The sequence below is a fragment of the Rhinolophus ferrumequinum genome, chromosome 24 (assembly GCF_004115265.2).
Source record: "Rhinolophus ferrumequinum isolate MPI-CBG mRhiFer1 chromosome 24, mRhiFer1_v1.p, whole genome shotgun sequence".
Taxonomy (NCBI): domain Eukaryota; kingdom Metazoa; phylum Chordata; class Mammalia; order Chiroptera; family Rhinolophidae; genus Rhinolophus; species Rhinolophus ferrumequinum.
Window position 1 is genome coordinate 36,449,140 of NC_046307.1, and position 13,766 is coordinate 36,462,905.

Below are 13,766 nucleotides of genomic sequence, written 5' to 3' on the forward strand. Positions count from 1 at the left end.
TACCTATCCTCATTTTACAGATGAGGAAACCAAAGCCTCAGAGAGGTTGTTACTTGTCCAAGGACACAGGTATTAGTAAATGATAAAAAAAATTAGAGTCGTAGAGGTTGTGATGGAATATGCAAAGTACTAAAAGAACAGAGAAGGAAACAAAACTGCCTGGGGGCTTTTTATATTTTTTTTCAGCTTTACAGGTTTCCAAAGGCATGGAGAGAACAAATAGCATCACAGGTAGAAGAAATAGCTGTTCAAAGAATAAAGGCATGAAGCAACTCTAGTTCAGTAAACTGAGGGCTTCAAAATGGCTGCATGGATAAAGTTTGTGAAAAATAGTAACAGTAAATTGAATTTGAAGAGATAGCTAGAAATAAAATCACAAAGATCTGGAATTAGGGAAATCTTTTTTTATAAACAAAAACTTAGACATAAACATACTGAGCAACTGATTAAAGTTTGAAGGGGTGACGAGACTTATCCATCTAGCTTCTGCCTTACATCCTTGGGGATTGGGGTAATTCTCTTGAATCTTGTGTCTTTTAGGAATATTTTTTGAAAAATCACGGCTGTAGATGATGGGAAGCGACTGAATAATTGATATAAGCAAAGCAATTGAATTTGAAAGGTTGAATAAATTATTCAGTTTATTTTTAGTAAAAATACACTACAGGCATAATGGAAAATGGATTTGGAAAAACATAAGAATGGAGGCAGAAAAGATTAGTCTGACCATTTGGTAATCCAGGCAGGAAATATAGGTGCAAACTGAGGCAGGCAGTAGGAATGTAGGATCGTGGTTGGATTTAAGGTGCCGTTTAGAGAAGCAAAGTAGTCAGGAGTTGTTGGCAAAATATGTGGGATTCTAGGGGGAAAGGATGCATGTACTGTATGTGGCTAAGCAGTTGTGGTAACAAGAGGAGTACAAGATATTTCTGTTTTGATGAGCACTTTAACTCAGGTAACTTTGGGGTGTCCATGTTGAAGGCAAGGGCTGTGTTGTGTTTCTTTATGTAAGCAAAAATAAATCTTGACCAAACCCTTATACTTGTAAGGAAAATGGAACACTAACAAAACTCTATTCTAGTAAGCACTTTTCCTTCCTCCATTATTATTTAAAAAGTGGCCTTGTGGTCAAATGTTTATAATCATAGTTTTGATTTGTTCAGTTTTCACTGATCAGACAGTATGGGCCTAGAACAAAGATGGTAAAATAATTATGTTTTGTCTCCCCAGGTAAGGTTGTTGGTGGAAGGGAGCTAGTGTTAATTGACTTGCTAGGTGCTTTACCTGTGTTAAGTCTCTTAATACTACATAATTTAGCAAAGTAGTTATTCTTGTAGCATCTGTAGTTAGATATCAGGACTCAAAATCTGCACATAAATGTTAGACCTGGGCAAGTTTATGACTCTGGGAATAGATTTTTTTTTTTCAGGTAATACTTTTTTTGATGTTTTAGTTGTTTTTAATTATGTAAAATGTGTGGATCCAAAGTAAAATCTACAGACCAAGGTATATTTAAGAAGTCCAGTTTCTCTCCCTGCTGTCTTCTTCCACCAGGAGACATTTAAATTCTGTGGTTTATTTTTTCTTTCTTTTTTACATCACAAATATAGATAGGTAGGTATAGATAGATTCTTCATCCTCCTTTTTAGAGAAAAGTAGAATACTGAGTGATATCAGAAAAATTGTGGATAGGAAACATCAAAAGCACATTTGTCCTCAGAATCAGCCAATAAACTGGCAAGGACTGTCAGAATTAATTTTATTGGATGCTAATCAAGGATTTGTAGCAACCAGGTGAACAGTAATCAAGAAAAATCAGCCGAGTCTTGGCATTTCAGGAAATCTCTGAAATCGCCAGCTGACCACTAAGCTAACGGAACGGAGAGGAGATTTCAGTGGCCACACACAATAGAGAACACAGGCTTTACAAAATTAGTGCAGAAAAGTCATTTAAAAATTACAGCAACAGCAACTACAATGGGCAGCAACAGACTGAGGAGGGGGTGGAATCTAATCTCTAGAGTTGGCACATTATAATACTCAAAATGTTCAATTTTCAACAAAAAGTACAAAGCATGGAAGAATAAAAGTATGATCCATACATAGGGAAAAACAAAATAAACTGTCCACGAGGAAGCCCCGACAGTAGACTTCCTAGACAAAAACTTTAAATCACAATTTTAAATGTACCCTAAGAGCTAATAGAAACCATGGATTAAGATCTAAAGGAAACCATGAGAACAGTGCCAAATAGAGACTATCAAAGAGACAGAAATGATTTAAAGGAACCAGATAGAAACTGGAGTTGAAGAGTACAATAACAAATGAGAAACTCACTGGAGGGGTTCAACAGCACATTTGAGCAGGTAGAAAAATCAGTGAACTTAGAAGATTGGCCAATTGAGATTATTCAGGCTGAAGAGCAGAAAGAGAAGAATGAAAAATGAACAGAGCCTAGGAGACCTATGGGGCACTTTCAATCTTAGCAATATATATAAACCTAAAACTGCTCTAAAAAAAGTTAATTTCAAAACTAGAAATCAATGTGTAATTTCCATCACAAAAAGGGGAGGGGCTACCTTTGTAGACTGAAAAGTAAGGGGGAAAGAAGCTAAAGAGAAAACGAGGGTCCTTATAAACAAAAGAGCCACAGTGTCAGTGAATTCAACTCTTCTCACAACTCCCCAAACACTGGCAACAAAAACTTTATTAAAGACTGTGCTTCACTGTGATGACAGAAGGGGGCGACCTTTGACTAAAAACCTTTTTAAAAACACCCCGAAATTTCCGTCCATGACATAGAAAAAAAAGACTAAAGCTATGCAAAGCTATTATATGAAGGAAACAGAAAACAAGACCACCTTAGGAACTGATGACCCACCACCAACACTCAGCCCTCCCCTCCCAAAAGCACATGAAGGAGAAGCAAAATGTAACAATAACTCTAAACTAGGAAAATTCATCTAGAACACTCAAAACTATTAATTTTTATTTAAAATAAAGAGCAATCCACCAGAAGTCAAGCAAGAAAAAAAAATCAACTTACAGACATGAGAGAATTAGTCTGACACCACACTGCCAGAACAGTATTCGGAAGAAGGCATTAATGAATGATACAGACTTTAAAAACTTCAAGGAAAGAAACTGAATCAGATTTTATTCACATTATAGTTATTCTTTAGGCATCAAGTCTTAGGAAAACTTTTTTCAAATGCTAGAACTCAAGGATTTTTGTACCTATGAACCTTCTGGGGTAATCTAAGAGTAACCATCCCCAAAAAGATGACATAGGAAGCTTTTGCAGAAGAACTGAAGGATTGAAAAAAGAACTAAATATGTTGTGGATAATTGGAACCAGATTTCTCACTGTTGGAGAAGGAAATAAAACTAAACGAGGAGGAAAGCTAAATAAATGAAGAGGAAGGCAGAAAATGAACACTGTGGTGTTGCATTGGAATTGAAGGTATCTGTATAAAAACATGGTTTGGGGGAGATCGATTTTTAAAAATTACACAAACACGTACCTGCTGATGCCTAGAAACAGCATCTCGGTGGCAGTTGAGGAAAGCATTACATCACTGTGGTATTCCTGCTATAAAATGTATAACTTGCATCTAATCATGACAAACCATCCTGAAACCCTAACCGAGGGCATCCTTTTCAGTAACTGGCCTATAATCTTCAAAATGCCAAAATTATGATTGACAAGAAAGGTGGAAGAACTGATCCTGATTAAGGGAGACTAGTGAGACATATAGCAAGTGAATGTAATGTGTGATACGGAATTTTCTTTTGCAGTAGAAAACAATGGGACAACCAGAAAAATGTAAATGAGGACTTTGATTATCTGTTAGTATGGTGTCAATGTTGATTTCCTGCATTTGATCATTGTGCCCCTCCCCCTTGTTTATAAGAAATGCACTGTGACGAATTTAAGGGCAAATGGGTATTGTGTCTGCACCTTGTTCTCTAATGGTTCAGAGAAACATTTATATTGAAAGGGTCATGATTAAGCAAATGTGAAATGTTAAAATTTGGAGAATCTGGGTAAAGAGTCTACAGATTTTTTAAACTATTCTCAAAACTTCTGTAAGCCTGAAATTATGTTAAAATTAAAAGTTTAAAAAGTCGTTATCTAGAGATGACAGTGTATGTAGAAAATCAAAAACATTTTGTAAATAAGCTATTAAAATTACTGAATTTACTAAGAGAAACTATTAAATGCAGGATCAATTTTAAAAATCAATTATACTAGTTAAAAATGAATAGAAATGAAAAAAATTAATTATACAATAGTATAAATTATTTAACATGCCTAGGGATATTAGATGTACAAGACTTCTACACTGAAAGCTATAAAACATCGTGCAGATAAATTGAAGATCTAAATAGTGGAATATACCATAACAAAGACATCACTTCTCTCCAAATTGATCGAAAGATTCAACACAATTCCTATTAAATTCCTTGCAAGATTTTTTTTTGCCCCCTGAAACATGGCAAATTGATTCTAAAATTTACGTGCAAATGCAAAAGGCCAAGAATGTCCAAGGAAATCTTGAGGAACAAAGGTGGAAGACTTACACTAACAGATAAAGAGGCCTGTTATAAGACGATAATTAATTTCGTGTAATATAAATGCAAACGAGAAATATATCAAAGGAGTAAAATAGAGAATCTATAAACAGAGCCAAATGCACGACCAAAAACTGATTACAAATACAGGGAGCAAAGAGTAGTTTTTGAAAAATAACGCTGGGTCAATTTGTATAATCTGGGGAAAAAAATAAATCTTCATCCCTATCTCCATCTAATGTAAATATCAATTATAAATGTATTGCAGATGTAAATATAAGGCAAGATAATTTTCCCTTAGAGCCCAGTCTTAAATCCAGAAAATTTGATCCCATATCTATTGCTCTTTTGTAACAATGGTACTTCCTGTGAACCTTGAGAGATACCTCATATAGAAAAAGAAGACTAAGGAAAGCAAAGAAACTATAACAGAAACACAAGCAAAGATTAATTCAAAAGAGAATAAGAATAGTGAAATTTAAAACCTAAAAAAAGTAATTTCTTCTAACTGAACATATGGCCCTTTGAAGCAATGTTTTCCCTATCTGGTTACAATGAATTATTTACCATGAATAATCTGTTACTCACATTTCCCCTAGATTCTGTTTGTGAAAACCTCTCTCTTTTTAAAATAACTTTATTTTGGTGTTGTGCATTAAAAAGTAAAGAGAGGAGAGTTGGCCTGAGTTGTTTTTACTATGCAAACTCCACAAAGTTGGGAAACATAGGCTAAACTTACGTTTAAACAATATATTAGTTGCATGCCTACCTTGGTCGCCCTACCACCCCTAGTCATGGACTGTGAGCAGCCCATGGGAAGTGTAGTCTTGGCGTGATTGACTAGGAAAGATGTTTAGAACACAGCACGTGGGACCATAAGCAATTGCTTTCTTTACAGATGGAGATTTGAGAGACATATCTGTGTGGTCACCACACCTCTTTTAATTTCTTCTTCATTCTATGGTCTCCTCCAGCTACCACCCCATTTATCTGCTCCCTTTTCCAGTAAAACTTCAAAAGAGTCGCTTATACTCAATGCTTCTGTTTCCTTATCTTGTGTTCTCTCCGTAACTACCTCCAACCAGGCTTTGTCTTGCCCCTCCACTGTCTCAATAACGGTTTTCCTATTCTTCCACAATAATAGACCATTTAGTTGGGCGTATGGCCACGAAAAATAAAGACTGTATTTCCCAAATTTCCTTCCACTTATGTGTGGCCATAGGACCGGGTCCTGGATAAAGGAATGTAAACAGAAGTGATGAGTGCTACTTCTCAGACATGCCCTCTTCTTCCTCTGTCTCATTTCCAGCTGGAAATGAGAATGTGGTGGTGAGCCGTCTTGTATCATGCACTTAATGTTTGTAAATTTGAGGGATGGTGGAATAGCAAGAAAGGAGCCTGCGTCCCTGATAATTTCATCGAGCTACAGTGCCAGCTAGGACTTTATGTGAAAAAGCTGTAGGCTTCTATCTTATTTAAGCTTTTTCTTATTTGGGGTCTCTGGCTTTGGCTGCGTGCCTGTCTCTCTCTTTGTACCCATGCACTTCATTGGCAAGTCCTGCTGACACCACTTCTGAAATGTATCTTGGACGTGACTGCCTTGTCCCATCATCTTTCCCTGGATGCTAAAACAGCTTTGAACTGGTCTAACTGCTTTTATTCTTGACCTGTAGAGTTTCTTTTCCAGTGAGAATTTTTTTGTTGTTTTTAAAAAAATTGTATCACCTCCTACCTAAAACCTCTAGTGACACTTATCGATACCTCCATCAGAAGACCATCCACGATACATCCAAAGTAAAACATGCTGGGTTTATTGCTTGTGACTATACAGCATGGGGAGCCATAGGGCGTCTGAGTAAGAGTGTGTTAGAAAGGATTTTATTACGAGATTGATGCTTGTGATGTTGGGTAGTGTTTAAGGAAGCACAGTTAATGCTACGATTAGATATATTAATAAATCTCATACAGAAGGATGGAAGATTAGAATGAGGCCAAACCTGAAACTGATTAAAAGAAAACAGCACCGGCCGCTCATATTAGCCATAGGGAGATGTGTGGGCATTTTTGTAGTTTATATAACGTTCACTTTTTTTTTCTGCGTTTATTCATGATTGCAGAGTGGTCTATTTTTTATCTTTATACATCATGGCCACAAATTAGCCTTGTCTGATGTTAAGTTCTGAGAAATTCTTGATGTTCCAGCAGCAGAACACCACAATCTAGCTGTAAGTGCCACGCCAACGCCTGACTTGGGCTGTTTGTCTCTTTATCACTTCCCAGTGTGCTTATAATAAGATTGAAATGTGGTACCATGGCCTTCAAGGTCCTACACGATCTAGTTCGTACTTAATTTCCAAACTCATCTTCTACCACATAGTCACCACATTCACATAACACTGGTCCTGTTTCAGTTTCTTGAACGACCCAAGTTTGTTCTCCCCTTAGGACTTTTACATCTGTGGTTGGTTCTCCCTGGAACACGCTTTTCCCAGGTGTCAATTCTTAAATATGACTTCCTCAGGAAGTCCTTCTCTGACTTCCCCTTACTACACCCCCAAGATACTCTTTATATCATGTTGCTATTATTCTCTTTATTAAACCTTATGTTCTTGTTGATTTTCTGCCTTCCCTGCTAGGCTACAAGGTCCAGATAAAAGGAATCTCTCGTCTGTGTCGTTTGCCAAGATATAGCCTCAGTGCCTCTCACAGTGCTTTTCATGTGATCGGCTCTCAATAAATGTCTGTGGAGTCAAGGAGCTCAGCCTCTAGGAAAGAGTGAAGGCAAGTACGTCAGCTGTGACAGCGTCTGCGCAGACATGCGTTGCACGTCTTAGGGAACAGGTTCGCCCACATGGTTGGTGGCCTATTGCCAAGATGCCAGTGCTCACGAGGAGTCCGTTGTCTCCTGTGAGCCATCTACTTGCTCTGATCTGGATTTCTCTAGATTGAGACTGTTCAAAAGGCTCCTGGTCTCTAGCAATGTGCTTTCACCAGGAACACCTACCATTTGTAACTGAAATGAGAGGCCCCGACTGGCTGGTTTACTGTCGCCCAATACAAAGCCTCCCTATTGGCCAGAAAGGGTTGGCCTCCCTCATTTCCAGTGCACCCACCAGGCGGGGGTCACAACTCACACGTCTGCAGGGACTCGGCAGTGAAGTAACTGGGTTTGCTTCTGTTAGAAGAACTCTTTAGACTCAGACCTATATCTAGGATGATTTTTCACATCTATAAATATATGTACCCTCTCCCATGTTTCCTGAGACATATATCCTCTAAGCCTCTCTTGTTTTCCTGCTTTTGATAGAACACGAGCTCAAGTAGTTTTAAATTTTTGTCTATCTTAAGGAAAATACTAGTGCAATGATAAATGGCGATTGAGATTTGGCCTCGGTACTGGGAGGAGAAGAGGAAGAGCGGCGAACTAGAACGCATGCTCTGGCTCAAGAATGGCAGGGAAAGTTACTTCCAGCTGATGTCTGCCTGTGGAGATGCAGACCCTGCATTGCCAGACCTTCATATTTGTTTTGAGAAAAACCAGAAGTTTAGGTGAAATCCCTTGATGGTTAATTGTTGGCATTTTTCTTTTTAACTAAACACTGTGACTCAAACGTGCTTGTTAAACAAATAGGTCACCCTTCAGACTTGGGCTTTGGACTCCTGGTGCTGGAGCTCTGTTGCATGTATAGTTGTCTCTAGGTGAGGAGTCAGTGCCAACCAGACAGGAAAAAGGGCTGGTGTCCCCATACGCACAACCTGAGCCTAGACAGCTTTGTCTGGAGATTCTGGACAGAAGAGGCAGTTAAGAAGTAAGGATAGAAGTTCATGAGAACGTACTGCTGTAGGTACCAGGGGGTTGTCCGACGGGAGAAGAAGGTGGGGATGGGGGTGGGAGGCGAGCAAGGATGTCTTCCCATAACAGGTTAGGCCAGAGGAAAAAGAGGTGTTTTTGTTAGAGGAAAGATGAGAGCACATAGAGATAAGAGAACTTGTGGCACTTTTATGAGACTTCAAACAGTACCTTGTGGTAAGACACCATCTCTGTAACATGGTATCATGTGGTGAAGCATGATTATGTATTTTGGTGCAGGGGAGCAGGGCTGTAAGAAGGGGCAGTGTGGAGGAGACAGGAAGTGAAGCTGTAGAGAACAGCTAGAATCTCATCAGGAGGGGCCTTCCAGGGTGATGCTGTAGAAGTTTCACTAGTACCTGAAGGGTGCGGAGGATGCACGGATGGATGTGAACCAGGGCCTTGACATCTTGGTTTTGCAGTTCAGACAGATCTTCCCCGCCATGTGTGAGTGTTAATTAGCAGTAAGGTTTGAGGCTATTAGCATTTAATGGAACAGAGGAAACCCCTGAAGTAGGAAAGCTTTTGATCTCCCTCATCTCCAACCCCCATTCCCACATTCACTTCTAGAGATTTGACTGTTACCTTAAGGCAGACTTACCTAAATGTCTTTGTATCTACATACAGTCTTTGTTGCTGCTGTGGCTGCTTCCTTTAGTGTAGGGAATTACTTCTGAGCACTCTTACCTAGAGTCTTTTTGGTCTAGGAACCTGATAGGGACCTAGAGTTTCCTCTGATAAGGAAAAGTTAGGTATGTACCAGGTTTAGCTCCAGACTATTTGAACTGCTCGGAACATGCTCATCGAAGCTGTTTGCCTTACGAGTAACACAAGGAGAGACGTTGATGAAAATACTGAATAATACTGTGGAGGTCATGTTCCCAAAGGCACGTGACAGACACCAGTGGAGGGTGGGTTGGAAGACCCTCGGCATTTACCTACTGACACGCCAGGGCTAACTGCAGATATATGTCTCCCTGCCCTGGTCCAAAGCACTCTGCCTGAAGGTCAGGGAGACCCACAGGGAAGGGGGCGCACCCTCAGAAACTACAAGAGACAAGCTGGCAGGCACCAGAGTGACTCCAGAGGTGCCAGTAAGGGTTTCGCAAGGCACGAATAGGATGAGACAATGACTTCTTAGCAACTCATATTGGAAATATTTCAGTATCTAATAATCGTCACAACCGTACTAATGAATTGTAGTAAAATCTCAGACCTGAATCTATGATTTGAGAAAGATGGACCTTAAAACCTTCCCCTTCTGCTGTGCCTTAAACAAAGAGATTTCTGCGATTTAACTAAATATGGGCCCAGATGGAGTTCTTTGACCTGCACTTCAGGTTTGGCATGGCACTTTTTGGTGGGATATCTTGATTTCAAAAAAGTAACTAAAATCCCCCAACGTACCACAAACGTGTTTTGTTTATCTTTTCTAGCTTATTTTGAGAGTCTGAGGAGACCGCAACTGCTTGGATAAGGCATCTGAGAAGTAGCACGATGAAGAGATTGGAAGGAGGCAAGACTGGAGGCAGAGAGCTCAAGTCGAAGTTTCCGCTCAAGTCCAGGGAGGATCCTGACAAGGTATTCACGTGGGGGAGAGGACAGATCCCAGAGCTGTTTCTGAGATGATAATGTGGACTGAAAGGGGGACTAAGATGAATGCGTCTCTGACCCCGTGACCTGGAGGGTGACGATACCACACGTAGGCAGACCTGGTGCTCGGTGGCCAGCGTGAGTTTTCACCCATCTGACCTCCATGTACTTATTAGCGAAGTGGGGTTAATAACGGCACATACCTAATAGGGCTAATATAAGGGCTAAGTCACATAGTGCCAATAAAGTGTTAAATCAGTGACTGACATACAGTAAGTGCTCAATAAATGTTAGCAGTTTTTTTCTTTGGGAAATTGAGGATTAGAAAGGTAAAATAATTTGTTCTAAACTGCACAGCTAAGTAAGTGATGGAGTATGGATTCTAGTACATCCGTTGGAGCACAGAGCCTGGTCACTTCACCTTTTACATAGGATGGAAACCGTCAGAGGAGGGATAGGCCTGGGCTGTGGCTGTCATGATGAGCGTGGTTTTGGAAAGGGAGACATTAATGTGGGGTAGGAAGGGAGGTCCCAGGGGCAGCTGGACACAGGGGCTTGGACCCAAGGAAAGGTCTTGGCCAGAGAAGTCCTTGTTCCCACACTCATCTCTCAGAGTCTGTGTGACATTAGAGTCATCAACAGTGCACTACCTGATAGCCCGGTGTCTGACAGATGGTGCTTAATAAAATTTGTGTGACCAAGATAATTGTAAGGTTTTGAAGTGGTTTTAGTCAGATTTTTATATTCGACCATTAGTCTCTCTTGCCAAAATGTTTCATCGTGCCATAGAATCATTAACTATAATAAAAGCTTATATTTCAGAAATATAAAAGTCATATTCTAGTCAGTATGAAGTTCAAGGATTTCTATATTAAAAACCACTTTATTAAGAAGTTAATTAACCCTCAGTCAAAGTAACTTTCTAAACTTCATCTCCCTTGACTGTAAGCAATTTTTCAACTCTTTTAATATGTTGAATAATTTGTTTGTTTAACTTTACTCAAAAAACAGATACCTATTTTAGATTGTGTTTTAAGCTAATTGAGGGAAGAATCTTCAGTGCTCTTCAAATCTCAATCTTTTTACTTTCTGGCATTCCCACCCTTGGTTCCCCACCAAATACTTTGCCGTACTGTTGATGTGAACTTGTCTATATATATGTCAGAAACCTAAGATGAAATACAAGCATCTCTTAGGTCACCTGGCCATGGGTTTATAAAGGTAATAGAACTGTGTATAGGAAGGGATGACAAGCTATGGTTTACTGGCCAAGTCTGACTCACCACCTGTTTTTGTATGGATCATGAACTAAGAAAAATTTCTACATTTTTAAATAGTTGAAAAGAAATAAAAAGAAGAGAAAAGGAATATTTTATGACGTGAAAATTATATGAAATGCAAATTTCACTGCCCATAAATGAATACAGTTTTGTTGGAACACAGCCATGCTCATTCATTTACATATCATCTGTAGCTGCTTTAATGCTACAATGACGGAGCTACTACTTGCAACAAAGACTTCATATGATGCTCTTATTACTTTGCAGTGCTGTCCATAACCTGTAAATCTCATGGATGTGATTATAACTCCACAGTGTTTCAAGTGCCATGCATATCACTGTACAGCAACATTTTAATTACAAGTGCAATAGCCATCATGTCAAAAAAAAAAAAAAGGAGAAAATGCAGTGGAATACAAATGGCATGCTTTTAAGGTACAGTGGAATATGGATTATTTTGTTATCCAATTAGATAAGAAAGCATTGTGTTTATGATGCCAGGACAGTACAACTGTGCTAACAGAATGCAACAGTACAATAGACTAAATACACATCACAACAGTCTCAACTGCAAGAAAACAGTGCCCAGAAAAATTAGTTAAAACAAAACATCTCATCACAGCATGATTTCTTTATAAAAATAGAAAATGAAAATAAGACTGCAACCAAAGGAAGACTTCAAGTGATTCACTTATTAACCATGAAAGGAAAGACATTTTTTGATGGTGGATTAATCAAAATACCTTTGATTGTAGCAGCATATGAAATGTGTCCAGAAAAAGTAGTTTACGACTATTCGCCATTTGGTGACAGTGGTTTCTTGAAGAGTTGAGGACATTGGGAGCAACGTCAATAATCAGTTTAAAAGCAACACAAATGATTTCTAATAGTTTTTCTTGACTCTTGATAAGTTGACAGATGTTACCAATACAGCTAGTTGTTTATTTGACAAGTCAATGCTAACTTTGCAGTGAATGAAGAATTAGATTCTATGAACAGTTCATGTGAAAACGCTATGGGCAAAAATATTTTCAAAGAAAATGAGGAAACACTAATTCAGTACAACCTGAAGTGGAATCTGCTAAGATGTGTTACAATAGTTGGTAGTAAAAATATGTGTGGAGCAGAAAAAGACTTTCTGGACAAATTTACAAAGCTTGTAAAAATATAAGTTAATTAAAGCCTATACTAAAATTCTTCTAATATTCATCAGAGGGTATTTTGTGGAAAATATTTGAATCTTTTATGTATTATTGAACCAGTTGTGTCAAAGGTGAATTTCATTAGCTCTTCTGGACTTAACTATTGCCTGTTTTCTGAACTTTTGTCAAAAATAGAAGCTGAATATCCTGACTTGCCCTACTGATCACATAGCAGTTGGCTTAACAGTAGTAAGTCATCTGTGGCTTTTTGAGCTCAGGGTTAAGATTGATTTTTTTTCCTAATAAGAACAGCCTTCAACCACTATTATTGAACATAGGATAACCTTGGAAACTACCTTTTGCTCTAGACTTCATAATGTTTCTTAATGAATTCAACCAAAATTACAAAGCAAAACAATGGCTAAATGCAGAACACTGTGGTAAAGGCATTTTGATGACAATTAATGTTTAAACAAGTAACATCAAATTGCTTTAAAAACTTTCTGTGTTGTCAAACATTAAAACAAAAAGTTAAATCTCCATTCCTACACAAATTTTCAATGAGTGCATTTTTCCAGGCTCAAACACAGTGTCAACAATGTTTTTCAGACCTCACTATAGCACAAAGCAGCATTTTAAATGTCAAAATCCATTTTAACTGTGCAATTGAGGAGCTTCTATCTGACCTTCAAGTGGAATTGATTGATCTGCAATATAATGATGTGCTAAAAGGCAAAAATCAAGAGGAGATTTGATAGAATTCTATAAATGCCTTCTGAGCAATGAAAATGCTTAATAAAATCTTATGCTCATGGATTGATATCAGTATTTGGCAGTACCTTTCTTGGAGAGTTTTAGCCAACTGTGACAGTTAGCCAACTGCAAAGTTCAGATGGCACATAGTCAACAGACGACTATCCTCACTTCTGACACAAATTGCAAGTTTGGGGGAGTCCCAAAATTATTAGGGTCAATAATTTACTGGAAGGACTACAGAACTCACTGAAAGCTGTTATGTTCAGTTACATTTGTTATTGGGAAAGGACACAGATTTAATTCAGCTAAGGGGAAAAGTACATAGAAAAGAGTCCAGGGACCTGCCAAACATTTTGGTTGTCCTCTCCACATGGAGCCAGGACATGTTACTTTCCTGGAATCAATATGTGACAATATATATGGAGTATTGCCAATCAGGAAAGCTCACCCGAACCTTGGTGGACACCAGAGCTCTTATTGGGGGCTCTATCATATAGGTGTGATTGATTGCCCACGTGATTGATCTCAACCTCCAGGTCAACTGATATCCTGTGGCCCAACGCCCCCATC